General features: G+C 43.5%; 1 long non-coding RNA gene across 1 annotated transcript in view; it reads right to left on the bottom strand.

Moving 5' to 3' along the window:
• Positions 1-15,358: 15,358 nt before the first annotated feature.
• The window catches only part of LOC115350376, a 7,514-nt gene continuing 4,160 nt past the window's right edge, over positions 15,359-18,712 (bottom strand). The window contains exon 3 of the long non-coding RNA XR_003926412.1: positions 15,359-17,713. This is a non-coding gene — a long non-coding RNA (uncharacterized LOC115350376). The remainder of the gene's footprint in view (positions 17,714-18,712) is intronic.

Genomic DNA, 18,712 nt, shown 5'->3' with positions numbered 1-18,712 from the left:
TTCTTTCCTGTGGGATTTCCAGGAACCTGGTGGTTGATCACACAAAACTGCTAGGCAATAAATCACACTTACAAGCACTGCTGTTTCAGTAAAACTTTTAGGCCAGGAAAGTCATGTCTGATCATCTTTGGAAGAAAAAGTGTTCTATTTATTTACTATATAGATCATATCTCCACTGGTGAAAAACATCAGAAATTGTCAGGGGTCTGTCGGTAAATCTCTTCTGTTTTACATCGTCGGATGCCTGGTCCCCAGCAACTCAGTGGGAACCGTATTCGTTTCTGGAAAAGATCTGACCGCTGAACACAGAGGTCTGGTGAGCATCAGTCCTAACACTGAAAGAGTAGTTCTTTCCAGACTAGTGCAATGTTGATCCCCCCTGGTAAGTAGGCCAATTTGTGCCAAATATGGTGACAATTTTTTCTCTCGTGTGTTGAGCCCTGTGCCACTATGCACAGGGCACTGGATAGTAGCTATAACAGAAGGATTTTAACCTCAGCTAATGGCAACCAGAAAGTGACAGACTCATTTTCTTATTATCAGTCTTCTTAGGACTGAACAGGCAATTATTTCCTTAAGACCGCTTCTGTGTACTAAATTACATGGACTACCTCCAAAGAGCAAGGACTGAGTTGTCCTTGCTGCATGTAAGCTGGGTTACCTCTGTCCCCAACCCACAAACTGCTCTCACTAACCTTGCAGTGGTGTTGACAGACTCCAGAAATAGCCATGGACAGTGTTTTCTTACTAGAAGTCAGGTCTGGGTCATATCAGTGGGGGAGGTGAATTAAAAATGACAAGGGGAGCTATCCAGAGGGGTCTCATCCCTCTCTACACACAGTCCCCAAAGGTGGTACTGAACCATGCCCAGCATGTAGCCCTTCATAAACAAGTGAGTGATCCCTTTTAAAGCTGAAACTATGGGCACCTGATACCTTTTGTGCTTCCTACCTCTCTAATATTCCTCATCACATTCCTTTGCTGCTAAATGAACGGCAAGACTTTCTCAATGTTTTCTTTTTCCCAACTCTTACAGTTTTCATTTCATTTTAATGCAAGGGCACCAATCCTAGTTTATGTCATAATAGATGGACAACAATAGTGCAATTTAACTAAAATAAAATGCTAAACAGTGCTACATGTTGACGGAGTCGTGATGGATAAAATTTGGAGTGTTTTGGTGGTTTATATCTTCAAAGAAGAGCTGGCAAGTGTACAAAGTGACAAATGTATTTAAGAATCTATGCCATTCAAATGATACTACCACATGTCTGTTTGGGATTTTTCCTGTCTAAATGTGGGAATATGGGCACAGATTCACTTGCATACTGTGTTCTTCTAACATAAAGTGTCGGCATCTTGGAGGGTGTGTCAGTGGCACCTGATGTCACCAGATACACGTTGCAAAGGAGACAGCCGAAATAAGTGTACGTTATGTGTGCCAGGCAGTCTTTATTTATTTATTTCATGCAAAAAGGAGGGCATTGTGCTCACAACATTCTCACTGGAAATTTATATCAGCATGAGAAAGAGAAAAATGTATCATTTGCATTTCAAGGCATTGCAAGTCCTTATCCTAGCTGAAGTTGTCGGCAATTACGATACAAAGAGACCAGATCCTGATGTGAGCGACAATGATCTAAAAACCCACTAATTCGTGTCATTTTGACTGAATTATTCTGCATTTACACCAGTTTCACTAAGATGGGAGCTGACTCCGGGTCTTTACATAATCTATACATTTTGTGACTTTTTCTCCTTTTATTTGTCACAATAAGCCACCTCCTTTGTTGATTATTTTTTATTTGTGGAATGTATTCATATTCTCAGAGTCCATCTGCTAAAAGTATCCTATTTAAAAGAAGATGGCATCATTAGCTACCCTCTCTCGCTATAAAGAAAGGAGCAGTTCCCATATTTTTACCCAGTTCAGTGGCTCAGTGGATGCACTAATCTTGCTGAACACTTCAGTTTAGATGGTATATCAATGAGGCATTCAAACAGAGCAGTTTATACACAAAAATTCTGTCTGCTTTGTAAAAGATTATCCTTTTATAAACACTCTGCGGAAAACATAAAAGCAAATAGGGGACAGCACATAGGACAGGAAAGATGTTAGAAGGGAGATTAATACTGAATGGGTCGAAATGAATGGTGCTTACCAAAACGAGGTCCAGATACTTTGGCTGCAGTGAAACATAAATAATGGGAATGACACATCGTTTATTCGGGATAATGAGTTGATCCGAAGTAGGGGCCTAGAACAAGAGATTAAAGATTAAATATCCATCTCCTGATGAATATCAGTAGCAAACTTTAACCTTTTCCTTCCAAAAGCACAATTTCTTCGAACAATCACGTCAGCACAACACAGTGAAGAAATGGGCCAAAGCAAACTTAAATCACATTCTTATCTTATCCTGTAAGAAAACACTGCTTCATATTTTAAGATAGAGAATTGTATTTTTATTTCCAGGCTTGTAACTCTTTTGGAATAATTACAGGGGAACACAAAGATTTTCCTTGATGTTTTGTATTAGAAAAATCTGGCTTTAGCATTTATTGCTTACATTTTCGTTCTCTGCAATAATTGAAGAAAGAACATACCCATCCTGAACATTCACTTGGGTGGAGAGATAATGACAAAAAGCAGCCTGCTGGAAAAGCACAGCATACCACATGCCGAATTAGAGTCTTGAATGCAAGGAGGACTTGGAAGATGTCACAAGCTTTGGATCAGGAAGGGCTGGAAGTGTAGCGAAGGGGGGAAAGGCACAGACAACTGGGGACAGCAGGCTGACTGTACTGCAGTGCTGGCAATCCGTCCAAGCTGGTCAATTAGTGGTCCTTCTAGCTCAAGATGCTGTACTGCAACTGAGGCAGAAGACATAGGACAAGTGGGAATCTGGATAGCTGTGGCTTGCCCAGAACTTGGAACAGAGCAGCTGCTGAATGCACGCAGCCAGCCAAGCCCCGCATTGTGGTTTTGTTGCTGATGGCTGCCTCCTGAAAGAGGGATAAAACTGGGGACAGGGGGAGGAGGGAGGAGGGGGCGAGACTTTCAAATGACATTTAGAAAACAGCCAGGCTAGGAGGCAAGGGTGAGTTCAGCATGCTTTCACCTGCTCTGTGGAAAGAGGTTCACAAGCAAAAGGAATCTGTGATTTCGTTCTACTCTCTAGGGAATGTGCTGTCCTGGTGCCAAACCAGCATGCATGTACAGTTGGCAGTTTCTCCGCAGAAGCAGCCTAGGACCAGGAGCTGTGGAAAAGTATCCATTTTTACTTGGTAAATATTTGCATGCAAAACCAGATATTCCCATAGGTTTTTGTGAGGCTCTGTGAATTTGTTAAAAGGAAGGATTTTTTATTTGTGCTGGGGGAGCGTGCATGCACGGACGCACAGTTCCAGTGAGGACACGGTCCTGGGCGGTGAGCTCACTGAAATGGTATCTTGAAAGACACTGACTACCTTTCAGAGGGCAGGCCCCACATTTTGCAAAATTCACAACAGAATTCGCAAAATTGGCAACAGAACAAAAATATTACCATTTCACACTGTCCCTTTTCACCGTGAAAACAGACAGGATTTGCTGTGTTTCCCTCTCGTCTGGGGTCAGAGACCCCAGTTCCCTCAGGCACCTTTCCTCCCAGGCTGTCCTGCAACAGCCTGACTCCACTGCCCTCATCCTAAAACCTCCTAAAGACCTCCTGAAAACCCCCCTGAAACCTCCTGCCGCTGTATCTGAAACCTCCTGCTGCTGTATCACAGGCAATATGCAGAGAATAGGATCACAAGTTTCAGGAAGGCCTAATAAATGCAGGTGAAGGAAGAGGACTTGGGGTGCTGGACCAGTAGAGAAGGCAGAGCTGGCAAATCAATAGTAAGGGCGTGAAAACAAGACATATTGCTGGTTATCATCACGGTCAGCCAGGACCAGGTTCTGCAGTGTTTGGCTAGTCTAGGTGTCCCATGCTGGAGAGCAGGTCAGGCTTACGGCCGCTGCTTGTGATGGTGAGGGGAAGGGGAAGCCCATCTCACTCGGTGCCAAAGCAGCAGCCTCTGCTCTGGGGAATCGAAGCACTGCTCTCTGGGGACACAGAGCGCCCTGCTTGCCTCATCTGCTCTGCCCGTTTTCAGCACCCTGCACCGATTTCCAGCCAGACAGGCTTTTATCCTTGAGATACGAGCAGCGACTTTCCTTCTATTCAGAAAGAAGCAGCCATTTTCAAGCATTATCGCAGTGCTGATAATACATGTTACAAACAGCAGAGCTGTGAAGGGATGCCAGAGCCCTGCTTCTGACTGAAGCCTGACCTTAGGAAAGCCCACGTAACCGTGCAACACCACGGTGTGCTTGCCTATGCAACGGGGACCGTCTTGCCCAGAGGCACACAGCATTGCAAGAGGGGCCGGGCTCCTGCTTCCATGCATGTTCCTCCTCTCAGGGGGCTGAGGGGCTACTCGCACAGCAAAAGACACTCCCTGTAAGGTCTGCAGGGGATATTTGAAGGATCCTACAATTAAAGTTGTTGTAGATACACACGCAACAATCCAAGCATGTTGTAGGGAGAGAACATAGCCTCAAAGGCCCCCGTTGTGGCAGAAAATGGTGCCCCAAGGCTCCCGGTGGCCTGCACTGCCCTCCCTGGGGAGGGAAATGGCAGTGCTGGGCCTCCCTGCCTCACCTCACCTCAGTGCCGAGGAGGAGGAGGAGCAGCTCCCAGCTGACTCCAGCACATGGCAATGGGCTCTTGTACTTAGAAAGTATTTGTGACTCGATTTAAAATTAGCCCTTAATAACATGAAGATGGTGTTCAGAGCAGCATGAGACAGAGAAAAGACTATTCTGGGAGTATTTGTCTGAATTCAGCAGGTAGAAGTGAGCTTTCCAGGGTTGCTTCCAGTATGTGTTTTTATTCACGGAGAATTATCCACTTGAACATTTGAGTATGTATAGGAATGAGGGGTTTGGGTTGTAAAATTAGATGGATGTTTCCCTATGCAAAAGGTCCACTCTGGGAAAGAAAGCACAAGTTCCTTGTGACACTGCTCTGGGAAGAACCAAAACTCAGGTGTTCACAGCCTGACTTGCACAAGGGAACTACATTTGAAAACACCTGTGAATAAACCTATGCAAACAGACATGAGTTTTCTTAGCAAACGGCCACAGCGTCTGCATCCGCTGTGCGGTTTGTCAGTCCAGCGCTCTCCTCCCCACAGAGGGGGCTGACAGGTCGAGACACCTGTAACCACCCAACCGCTCCCCTACAGCCGCCATAACACACCCCAAATACAACACTCCCTGCCCTGGGTTCGCTGCACAATCCGTGGAAAGAAAATGGGGCACCATTTGCCTCATCCTGACAGCTGAGATGAATCCCACCAAAAAACGCCTGTCTCTCTGCTTTGGTTAGCTGAATCTCACCTGTACAACATTTTATTAGTAGCATGTCATTAATGATGCAGGTATTGATATTGATCCTGTGTTTTTACAGGTGTGACTGATTTGCCAGATCCTCACATATTCTCATGCAAATCATCATGTCATTTCTTATAGTGCAAGCCTTTGAGGAAACAAAACTGTTTTTACATTGCCGATGTGAGTTTACCAGATGTATGTTACCCATTTAGCATCCAGAGGGGCTTGAATTGGGCAAAACTATCAGAAATGTAATTCTCTTCCATCATAGGGTGGGAAGCTTAGAGTCTGTCAGAGACCTTTGGACACTGAACCTGAATCCAAGTGTCACCCCAAGCAGTCATGGAATATGGGGACATGTAGACTTGCACCTGGTTACAGATCCGAAATCTGGATTTAGGTCCATTAACTAGAAGTAGTAGACAGAAGTACATCAGCAAACCTTACCTAGGCCATTCTAGGATGGAAATGGCCTGTGTGCACCTGGTCCAGTTCAGGGAGCAGGACTTGTGGCACCTTGTGGCTACCTGATACTGGGGCAGCTAGCAAGGTCCTGAGGTGCAGTGGAGGGTTTGGCAACCAGTGGCAGAGCACGTCGGGCTGTAAAGGCAGGCTGCCCCTCTTTCTGCCCCTCGGGGGCCAAGCAACACCCTGCCTGGCAATTCCCTTCACATCAAAGGAGCCTCCCAGAGGCCCTCCTGATGGTCGGGGGCGGGGGGGCCACAAGAGCAGTGTAAAGCTGCTTGAGCAGGGTTAGCAGTGTGCTCCCATATGGTCTTGGATTGTACCTTTCCACAAACCAGCTGTACCTCTCAAATAAATACATACTGGGCAAAGCTCAGAAATGCATCTTTCTGGAGATTATTTCCATCTGCACATCACAAAGGATATATTGATTTAGCTACACTCCTGAGATCAGAGTGGAAACACTGTATAGCCGGGAAGCAGACACATGTGCTGCTTATCAAAGCTATACATACGGTACAAAAGATACCAGTGTGGAGAGCAACCAGCTATATTTGCACCAGCACGCGACCTGTTCTGTAATTCTCTAAAACAAAGGAAAAGGAAGTGCTGAATGCTACTGTTCCCGGGCTGTGCAAATGGCATGTCAGGAGCCCACCGATCCTGGCTGAACTCAAGGACATGAGAAATCCAAGTAGTTCACAATTGTGGTACCTGTCAAGGATTGCCCCTCAAAGCCGGTTTATTCGATTTATTTATTTGTATTCCTTGGAGCTGCAGAGAAATGCAATAATTGACACAATGGGAAAAGATATCCCAGGAGATGTATCAAAGGGAGAAGTTGTGCCTCTTTCAGAGATGAGCACAAAGTGGAACATGTCACCAGAGCAAGGCTGTATTCCCCCTGCAAGGCTCTTTTACCCATCCACAAGGTGGACAAAGGATTCCTCAAAACTCATGGCATCTGGGTTTGTAGAAGGTCACATAATTAAGCTCAAAAATTACAAAGCAAGAAAGTCAATTACCTAGATCATGCAGTGCCACTGTACGCTGGCAATGTACATATCTCAAACTTGTTTGAGAACTATCAGTATAATGGTCATCTGTGGAGGCAGAGATGTCACTCAGGTCTCTTGCAGCATTAATCCTTCTTGGTGTCTCTGGGATAATGGAGAATAGGGAACGCTACTAGAGGAAAATCATAGAATCATAGAATCATTTAGGTTGGAAAAGACCTTTAAGATCATCGATTCCAACCGTAAACCTAACACTGCCAAGTCCACCACTAAACCATGTCCCTAACCACCACATCTACACACCTTTTAAATACCTCCAGGGATGGTGACTCAACCACTTCCCTGGGCAGCCTGTTCCAATGCTTGATAACCCTTTCAGTGAAGAAATTTTTCCTAATATCCAATCTAAACCTCCCCTGGCGCAACTTGAGGTTTTTTTCCTCTTGTCCTATCACTTGTTACACCTACCTCGCTACAACCTCTTTTCAGGTAGTTGCATATATATAAATAAGCATATATAGGACAATCCTTGCACTTATTTCAGAGTTTTTCTGGTGTTTTGTGTTTTGCAGTTTGCAATAAATTAGGCCACAATCAGCAGAAATGCCTCTGGGGGTGGAGTAAAGGATTATTAAGCTCCTCTCTTTTCTTGCCTCCAATCACTTTTGTACCTCTCCTGTAGCTCAAGATCCTCCACCCTCACTGCTGAGTCAGCAGGACATATCACATGAGCGATCCTCAGCCACGTCAGTGCAAAATCCTTGGGCTGAGTTTAAATGGCTGCTGAATAGTTTAAAACAAACTGCCTTTGCTGCAGAGCCCTTGCACTGAAGCCATCACACAATATGGGCTACTGCTGTTGTATGCATATCCACAGAAGATTTCTTTCCATAGACAAAATGATCAGAAGGATGGAACACATCTCCTGTGAGGACAGGCTGAGAGAGTTGGGGTTGTTCAGCCTGGAGAAGAGAAGGCTCCGGGAAGACCTTATAGCAGCCTTCTAGTACTTAAAGGGGGCTTATAAGAAAGATGGGGACAGACTTTCAAGGTCAGGAAATGTTCAAGGTCAGGTTGGACGGGGCTCTGGACAACCTAATCTAGTTGACGATGTCCCTGCTCATTGCAGTGGGGTTGGACTAGGTGACCTTTAAAGGTCCCTTCCAACCCAAGCTATTCTATGATTCTATGACAAAGAAGCCTCATCTCAGTGGGATTTGGACAGGAGGTCAGTCAGCACACTCTCAAGAAGATGAAGGCCAAGAATCACTGGCTCTGACAAAAAAAGGTGGTGAAGTGCTCTGAGCACCAAGATAGAACTGCCATCAAGTCACTCGTGTGTCTCCTCTACTGGTCTAATGCCCCATGTAAGTCAGAGAAGCATAAAAAAGAAACCTTAGATGGCTGCAAAAGACAGTGCCCTTCAAGTAAACGACTGACCACCTGGCAAGGTCCAGTTAAAGAAAGAAACAGTCACTCCAAAATACACGGCCATCTTTTACAGTCAAACTGAGACAGCTTGCAAGTCCAGGATGGCTGAAATGAGTATATTGCCTGCTCACAGGAAAGAGCTGACGGTGGATACTTGACCTCAAGACTTCCATCTAACTCAGGTACAGATTGAACTAACCTGGGAGAAAGGGGTCAGTGAATCCCAAACCCACTGATGTTTCCTCAGCACGGGGTTTGCTTGCTCTACCGTAACTGGCCCTCCAGCAAGAGAAACCTCCTCCTGAGCAACGGATGCAGAATCAGGCGCAAAAAATGGCATAACTGTTTTTCCCTGGAAAATTCCACCCAACATCTGCACAGCAGCTGGATTTCCCAAGTCTATTATCTCATTTCACTGATCTGAATGGATTTGCTCTCAGAACAGTTGCAGATCTGTATATATCACTCATGGCTTGATTCACCATGCTTTACCTGAATGAAATAATAATTAGCTACACTGATTCCCCTCCTCCCACCCCCAAATGCTAATTAATTGTAATTCATGACTGGTTACCTTGGTCCAAACCATTAATCAGTTCTAAAAATCCAAACCAACCCTAGTTACTTCACAGTTCAGAACACTACTGGGGAATAGGCTCTACTTCAGTCTCATTCTTTCAATTACCAGAGCCTTAAATACATCTTTTTTTCTACAGATTGAGCCAGAGAGATACATTACTAATATACTGGCCAAGTATGGGCACTCCTCCTCATCTTAGGCCGTTCTTTAATCCAAGAAAGGTCCCACGGGAGAAAGTATGACTGCGGTGTTTAGCATGAAGTAAAGACACCAGGCAGGCTCTGGCACTTTGAGTTTGCAGATTTTGATCTAGGATCCAGAGCCCCTTACAACAGCTTTGCCATCTCTGTAACTCAAAGGCCATAAACAGTTTTACCACGAAACACTTATGCCTCCTACTGAAATGCACATACACACTGACAAGTCCTTAGCAACGGGGTATTTTATATGAAGATTCAGAAGTACGAAGAACACATTCAAGGCATGTATATTTCCAAGAGGCAGTTTCATGGGGTGTACCTTCTTACATGCTTAATGGTCACAGCTAGGTTTAGAATGAAATGTCACATACTTTTTCTCTTCTGTTTTTTAACTTACTGCTGTTTATAACCCTTACTCTCAGCAAACAAACTGGGCCATTCAACTCTGCATTTTCTAATGACGGCAGCCTTTCTTCCTTCTCCCTATAACAGAAACGCTTTGAAGTCCTATGCTGTTAGTTACAAGTATTCTGATATTTCCCCAGCAAGGATGTAATAGGAGCCAAAACAAGCCTCCAGGTGCCAATATTGCACCTGACAAATTAGGCACACGACTGGAAAAGGATGGGCCCATCCTTCTGCTTAATGCTCATTTCCTCTCATTTCCACATTAACAGGAAGTAGTTGGAATGGAAAAAAGGCTTTCCTTAAAGACCTGAACTATCAAAAAGCCTGGAGCTGTTTCTCCTTGCAAACAAAAAACTTGGAAGCCAGCTACGTCCTATGATTTGGAGCTCATTTACAGTGACTTATTTAACCCCTACTGACGGTACGATGAACAGGATGTTATGATTTATTTAACACTTCAAGCGGGTGTGAGAACAAGGTGGATGGTGCCCTTAGACGTAGTCTTTTCATAATTTATTGCTCTAAGTGCTTAATTTTTCCTCAGGGAAGCCTTTGATAGCCGGCTGCTGCAGTGTGGTTAAGTGTTTGCATTAAGATGTAAAGCAAAATTATTAATAATAATAATACTAAAAATAATAACTGTAACAAAAGTTCTTATTTCCCATAATAATAACTTGCACGTATTGCTCAGCTGGAACTCTGAAGTGAGATCCCCACACCAACTGAATTGACTTGAGGACATTTAATGGAGCAACATGAAGGGTGTTGAATTTACCTTGTGAAGACTTTAGCTGCACAATCTAGCCACAAACACAAAGCAAACTCACTCTCACAAAACGCCACACGGCTCCTAGAAGGCCACTGGAGAACCGTAACAAAGCCAGCTAAAAAAAAAATAAAATGACTAACATCCCCTACACTGGTACCACAGGGGACTCTGACCAAGAACAGACTCACAAAAAAATGTTATGTCTGACTGGCTTTAAAGTTGAACTGCTGCTTAATAATGTTGTAGCATGCCTCAGAGGGTTTATCTTAAAGCACCTTCTTTTGAATGGTCTGTAATCTTTATCTGGAATACAGGACCATCCTTTAGAAACCGTTTTTATGTCAAAGTTACTCAGTGAAATAATGCATAGATCTTCTACCCTCTGGAGATCAGTGTTCAGCTCTGCTTCATGTCATTACATTGAAGGCCCTTGGTGACTTCAGCAAGCAAGATCTGTAGGAACGCTTGCACCTGTGGATAAAGGACTTCAACCTTGAATGATAAATACATATTTCTGGGGTTTTTTTTTTCCCTCTTGAGCATGCATGTGTGAGTGTAAGTTGTATTTTAATAGAGACAGGCAGGTAATACATTTCACTTTTAGGAGATGAAGTAACAATTTTAGCAAATTACATTCGTCTCTTTAATCTTATATTTCCATGCACACTGAGTTAAATGTTGTAAAACTATCAATTCTGTCAAAACCTAACAGAAAGAAAACAAGAAACCCTGCAATCTTAATGTCCAAACTGACTGGTGATTATCAGGAATTAAATGTGCAGGAATTCCAAATCTTTTCTGATCGGAGATGTCTAGATGACTTTTGTTTTTCCATAATTGTATGAGGTTCCTACATAGTATTTAAGAATCAATTATATTGCAATTGATGTAATTAACTCTAATAATCCAGTAAAAGTCAGTAGGAGGGCTATTCAAGTCAATAGAAAAGAGGGACTATATTATGAAGGTGTTATTAACCTATACAGATTTTTACTAGACATTTCCTTTTCTTACATAATAAATATACAGTGATGAGGAAGGCTGTCATTATAATTTAATGGGAACAATGGCTCATCACTTCCTTTCCTGTACAAGCCTTAACTAATTCTACATACGGTGTATAAGTAAAATGAAGTTAAATGAATCTCGCAAATTAGCTATTAATCATCCATCAATCATCTGTTGCTCCATGATTAAAATCTGTGTTGCATTCAGAGCTTGGAAAGGTATTTGGGGAGTGGCAGGAGCTCCATGTACAACTTCCAATTCATTTATTCATGCACTTCCATTTTGCATTGCCAAGGATACTTACTGAAACCAGTCCTGAAGTCAGAGAAAGTCTCCTGAGGAAAGTTCCAGCTCTTCCCAGGATAAAGCAAAACTCTCATTTACATATTTATAGGCATTGCTCTGGCTTTAAGCATTGTGGCATATGAGAACCTCATGCTTCTGAATTCAGTCAGACAACTCCTTTTGGGGAAAGAAAGCAACACTATGAAGTCAGGGAAACTGAGGCAGTGGTCTGCCATATGCCATGCAAAGTGATGAAAAGCATTCCTCTGTCCAAGATCCTGATCTCCTGCCTTGTGCTCTAAGCCTTTTGCACTGCCTGATGAGGCAAAAGGGAGTTCTGCTTGAACACAGCTATTAAAATTGGGCTTTTTAAGAATTTCTGTCTTCACCTTCATCAAGCTGAGCATAAGCCTTATTAGATATGGAAGACTGCATTGATCTCATTAGCAGAAGTGCTTGTCTTGGCAGTAGACAAAGATCAGTTGTCTGTGCTACTCTTATTCGATGTATTAGTTGCCTTCTATGTGGCCAGCTACAGGTGCACCTTGTCTTGCACCTTGGCAGCTTCAGTCCGGGCAGCTCCCCTTGGCATTCATCTCTCTCTCAAAAAACTGCAACGGACCATTGTGGGCAGTTCCAAAACATACCCAAGTACACAGTGACTTGGTGATATACTGCGACCACTTTTCTACACAGAGCTGGGGGGATCAGAAGAGGGCAAGGACAGACAGTGTTTTATTTATTCCGCAGTCATTTAAAATAAAAATAAATATTGAATGACCTGGATCCTCAGTGCAGTGTCATTGAATTTATGCAAAGAATGAAGCTGAGACTGGGGAGAGGAGATTTGTTTGTCTGCTGTTAAAATACTTTTTTAAATATCTTGGGAAGAGGGTATAATTTTTGAAAGCTCTTCCTATACAGACCCCCTCTCCATTTTTGTTCACGTGTTCACACTGCTTTGCGTAAGACGTAGTATATGTACTCAACTAAAGAAAGAGGGAGCTGTGATGTTGCAATAAATACAACATAGAGGCGTCCAGTAATGCTTTGTAACTACAGTGCTGATTTTTTTTTTAAATCACAGCAGTAGGGCAAGTGCTCTACAGATATCAATAGTTGCACCAGAGCTGACCTATGTTGCACAGAATGAATGAGCTTTGACTATAGGAACACAGATAGGCAACCCTGCTGACTCCTGCTGAATAAACCTATTGTAAAGCTGGCAAGCAACATCCTTCCAGGGCTCTTGGACTTGTGGCTTCATCTAGTCTGGGACTCCCGAGAGCATTTTTTTTCTTTATAACAGCATCACACTTTCCTATACTGCTAAACACAGAAGACATTTCTGATGTTCGCATTGCAAGCTTCACTCACAGCGTACTTGATTTGGTGGTGTTTGACAAAGCCATTGCTTTAATTCAGGAGCCAGTTCTGTGATAGCGAGGACATAGATGGAAAAAACGGTGCTCGGTGAGGCATTAAACCTCTTTTTTTCTTGTTGTGGGCCAAAGCAAAATGCCCACAGGTGTCAACGCAGCCCCGCATACCAATAATTAGTTCACCACAGCAGGTATATCTCACCACAAAAGCTATATTTTGAAAATGAGATCTTTTCTTTTGGGAGAATCACAATGCCTAACTTCTGGGCATGGGAAGTTAGGTTATGAGGGGGTGTAAGCAGAATGCAACACCGCCTGCTGCAAGTGCCTCCCGGGGTCTGAGCTTCACTGCCCTACACCATGCCAGCGCTACCTGAGAAGCACACATGTGTTTTTCAGGTGTCTTTGGAACTGCAAAGCCCATGCAAACAAGCTGTGCCAAAAATGATAGACTGAGAACTGTTAAAGTACAGCAATTCAGCAGTCAAAACTTCCTTTATTTAAATCCCCAAACACCACTTAGTTATATAATAATCTCAGTTCTTTCACGCTCCACGAGCTTGCCTTAAATTGTCTGGAGCAGCTCCTCAGCCGACACAGATAGTCCCAGCCCGCAGAAGGCAGCGGAACTGGGACGGTTCCCACCAGCTGCCACTTTGCCCCGACTGCAATTGCATTTCACACACAAAAGATGACAATAATCTACGAAAAAAACCCAAAACAAACCCCCCCACCCTCCCCTCGGTTTGAATTAGCATCTGCAAGAAAAGATTCCAGTGTTCGGGCTTCCATGGAAAATCAATATGGTCTTATCTTTATTTTTTTACTTAAAAAAAAACACTTGGGATGACAGTATTAGGTAGCACTGTGAAAAACAACTAAATATAGCAGTAGATCATGGTGGGTGTGAGTGGAAAACAAAGGAGTCAGGAGCCGAGCTCCTGCTGCTGTTACGTCACTGTAACACCCATAATTATGTTATTATGTACACTGCCCACTTCAACTATATCTGGACACCACTTACCATGATAAAAATCTGATTAATAACATGACATATAATCTTGGTTTCTTTGATGAGCATTAACTTCTGTCTTCTATATTCAAACAGACAGGATATTTGTTTTGCCTCCCTTCTACAGGGAGTTTGTGAGAGTGAACATACAGAAAAAAATTTAGAAGGGTTATTTAAAGTCTCATTACTGGACTCATTTTATCTCGGTGTAAAAACATGTTAAGCCACTTCTAAAGCACTGCTGTGCATAAATTCTCCTTCTCACAAACACCTAACATTTATAAATACTATAACATCCATATAGAAATTAATCTGGACTTAGGGCATGCTTAGCTGTACAACCTCTATGCCTTTTTATCCTGAGTACCACAGCTTTCAAACTTAGAAAAGCCCTCGTATGAGGTACCTCAGGGTAGGCTGGTGGGTGGCTCAGGCGAGCGGTGCTCGACCGGGCTCGGCGCGGCAGGGACCCCACGGGCTTTGTGCTGGAGGAGACACGCGAGGGTGCCCGGTGCCAGCGGCGGGGCGGCCATCACTGCTTCCCAGCACCGGCCAGTATCGTATGGCACCTCAGGTGTTCCTTGTGATGGCCCCACCAAACCCTCTTTCGCTGTTTGTGCCCAAAAAAGCAGTACTGCAAATTTCTACAACTACACTAATGTTTGGATAAAGTGAAGTATTTTAAAGGCCCCGAGACTTTTTTTTTTTAATATCTAGAAAGTGAGAGGGGAAAAAACAAAACTGGCAAAAAAATGAATGAAAAACAGTGCCCTCCAAGATGAAAGATTTTTTTTTTCCTTTAGCTAAATGAATATTGAAAAAACATGTATCTTATGTCTTCAGCCCCTGAGGTTATCCTAACTGGTTTGTTTCACAATTCCCAGGAAAAACCCTCAAGATATTTCTAAGATAACTGTTAAATGTCTGACTTTCATCTTACAGTAGAGGAAATCTGTATTGCCAACAGCTTGTTCTCAGAATTCCACCTTAAAACAGTTTTAGTACCACCAGACCAGAAGGGTTTGATGCCAAAGAGCTGTTCTGTCCTATTGAAAGCAGAGAATGGCTTCCTCTGCAATATGTACAAAGAGCAAGGAAATTTACTCAATTAATGTGAAACACAAAATGGCATCTGCCATCTGGAGATGCACACAAAAGCCATGGGCAGTCAAACACTTCTTAAGACTTTGGCATGTAAAATTAACATATTTTAAGACTTAAAGGGACATGTGAACTCCTAGTATGCAAGGATTTCATTTTTCTCACAGCAAAATAAAATACACAATAGACTATTTCCAATGCAATCTCCCAGAAACAACAGTGGGACCACCTACAAAAATTTGCCTGTGACATCAAGACTACCATTTATATACTGTTGGGTGGGAATTGAGTCGTTATTTCTTTAAATATGCATTTTTAAACAATGGACAGAAATACGCTTTCACTAAACTTTACAACTACACTAAAGCATGCTGTCTTACTGAGACCGGTGTAAAAGTCTTGTTGTTTCTTCTTGTGTGTGATACTGTGCAATCATTCTGGATTTATTTTTCATTGGAAAGACAGAGTGATGCTGACTAGTCAAGTTTAGTGCAGATTCAAAGTGTATAGAAAGGGGCTCCCTTTACTCTAAGCATTTTTAAGTATTCTTTTCTTGAATAAAATGAAGAAAGTTCAGCTCCAGTGTCTGTTCCCTTTTGTGTATTAAAAAAACCATACTGCTTTAAAAAAAACATGACATATGGTATCTAAGTGGTCACCACCATAAATTATTCAACCTCTGCTCACTCCACAAACGTAAATCTAACAAAATGCAAAACCTGAGGCCTCGCCACCAAACTCATAGTCACACATTCCCGGCGGTGTCTTCGGCACACATTTGGCCACACAGATCTGGTCACTGCATCCAGAATTTTCACCCAGACACCCGCTGTGGTACACAAATTTACCTGCTTTTTACTCCACCTACATCCTCCATTTTGACACTCTCCAGGATCACCTGAGCTGAGCTACGTTTTACGGTACTGCCCTTTCACCCTGCCTGTTAGGTGACAACACAGCACTGGTTTCACACACCCTGTCTCATGCATTGTGCTGGAGAAAGAGTGACAAAAGCGGAGGAGAGGGGGGAAATCAAATCCGTTCCTGCTTAAGACAGAGTGTGTGGTTCAGCAGCGATCCCCTGCGGGATATTGCTCAGACAATCAGGATGCATGCACAAACCTGCCATATTTGTCTTGTAAAAGCAACCTTCATTCAGGCACCCCACAACTTTGCAGCGACATTCCTAACTTTCTTTTAGCGGATGCTCTTTTTTTTTTTTTTAAAAAAGCACCAAACTGAACATTTCAGAGTACACGAGAAAGTTGCTTCACAGAAGAATTCAGATCCAAGAACACCAAACCTGCAAGTACTTACTTATGTGAATTATGACTATGTAGCCAGTACAATAAAATGAGACTACACACATTGCATTTATTCGGATGTGTAGGAAAAGGGCGGCAAGAAGCTTAGCAGAGCGGGAGCATTAATGAAGGAGAGTCAGGTGAAAAAACTTCTTAAACAGTGACCCTGTCACTCACTTTGCAAGTTTCCTGTTTTATTATATTGAGAAAGATTTGGTTTTTAAGGATTCATTTTCCTCACTAATTTTTTAGTTAAAGGACTCTTAAAGGTAGCCCGGTAAAAAACCATAATACGAAGCAGAAGATGCAAAAGTCATCATTCCGGTATAAACATTCACATGGCCCACACATTTTGTGCTACATTTTATAGCAACAAAAAAAAAGTACATCAAACTGTACACTCAGCCAGAAAAAGAGGGCTGAAAATGCACTAAAGCATCATTTAAATGTTATTTACCAGTTTGTTGATTTGTGCTCGCATTTGTGAGTGTGTGTGTGTGAGGGAGAAACAGAGACAGACAGAGAGAGAGAAGAAAATGACTCATGCCTGACAATGTTACCATGTAAATGGTCATAGTTGTGGGCTTCCCTGGGGGAATTTGTAATACCACAGCAAAAATCTAGCTAGCCTGCAATTACGGTGCCGGCAGTGAGTCCCTCCAGCATGAGCCATAATGTCTGGCTACAGCTGGTGGGAGCGCTCTGGCTGTGTCCCCCCACCAGGAGCGTCCTGGGCTCCAGGAACCGGGTGGCTGGCGTGGGGCAAAGCTGCCGGGACAGCCCCACACCTCCAGGCAGGCAGAGGTCTCCCAAAAACTGCTTCCCACAGAGTGATGTGAAAGAGAAAGTGCAGAGACCAGAGCTGGTGTCCAGAGCTACTGGCCCAAGACCTTTCAAAATCACTGAAAAAGAAATAAATTTCAAATTTATGTTTAGGTGGCTTTCACGCACGGCTCCTCTCTTAGCACATGTGTGTACATTTGGTGTGTGATCCCCAGCCAACCCCTCCTATGGCGGAATGCCATCTTGCAAAAGAAACCCTCACTGCCACTGATGTGAAGGACTCTGTGTTAAAAATAAAAATATGGTCCTCAGCAAAAAAGAGAAGGGTTCCCGGGTGAGGAGCGTGAACCCGTGCCTGTGACAGACTTGAAGTGCAACATGACGGAGATGCTGCTGTAACCGGGACAGTTGAGGGATGAGCTGGGGTTTCCAGGCATGTCACGGGGATGACATCCTGCGGCTCCAGGGGCCGGGGCCGCTGAACCCGCTGCCAGCCATTCCTTGGAGTGTCACTTACATGAGCTCCAAAGTAATCTTCTGGCCCACCCTTCAGGAAAAAGATAAGATGTCATGATCAGCTAATAGGAAGTGACAAGAAGAGATAAAACGGATGGGGAGGGAGGGAAGGTTTCGGATTGAAAAGGCATTATTCTTTCCTCTACTGCCAACCCTGCTAACTATAGGGCTGAGTTAATTAACGGGCTATTTGAGCATTTCATCCATTTTTGCATATAGCATTAATTTTTCTACAGATACATATAACACAATTAACCTGTAGCTTTTTAAACAATCATACATGGCAATCCTTTCAATTTGGTGGGGAAAACATTGCACTTTTACAGAAAGAAGAATTTAATTAAGGAAAAAGATTGTGAAGAGTCTTTGTTCATCTGCTCTTCCAGCGATTGCCTTCCATCTGGCACAGGAACCCATTACCAAGACATCTGAGCATCTTCCACAAAACACCCCCCCACAAACCCCCCAAGTTTCTGGCTTTCCTCCCTCTTCAGGGTAGAAAAGCCTATCTGTCAGACTTAGTCCACTTGCAATTAAGAAATCTACTTCACTCCCAAACAAAATGTTAGCGTGTCACTTGACAAAGTCCCATTGAGCACAGAGCGTGAGGTTTAGGCTGGAAAATGCTTGTGAAGTTTCTCCCCAAGTGCGGCTCCAATGGCACCTCTAAATGGGGGGGGATGTGTCCTACCCCCTGCAACCACCCCACTGCACACGCACAAAGCCCTCGGTACTCAGTCAACTCCTCAAACTTCAACAAAAACCTAATCAGAAGTGCCAGCTTTTTAAGATCATAGCCCTGCCGTGATGTTAATCAGTTTGGTGGGGGAAGAAGCGTCTCTGGTGGGTACAAAGCCCAGGACAAGGGGTTGCGATCTCTCTGCGGCAGCCGTACGAATGACAAATAACAGCAGCGAACTGCTGCCTTCGGTGGAGAGCCGAGTGCGTATTACAGACACAAAAAGGCTCCCTTTACACTGTAAAGAATTCAGAGCTTAACCAAGCCACAATATGTTTTGAAGCTTTTGCC

Source organism: Aquila chrysaetos, chromosome 13 (assembly GCF_900496995.4).
Source record: "Aquila chrysaetos chrysaetos chromosome 13, bAquChr1.4, whole genome shotgun sequence".
In the NCBI taxonomy this organism is placed as follows: Eukaryota; Metazoa; Chordata; class Aves; order Accipitriformes; family Accipitridae; genus Aquila; species Aquila chrysaetos.
The sequence above is the reverse complement of the archived record's forward strand: the minus strand, read 5'-3'. Positions and strand labels throughout refer to the sequence as shown.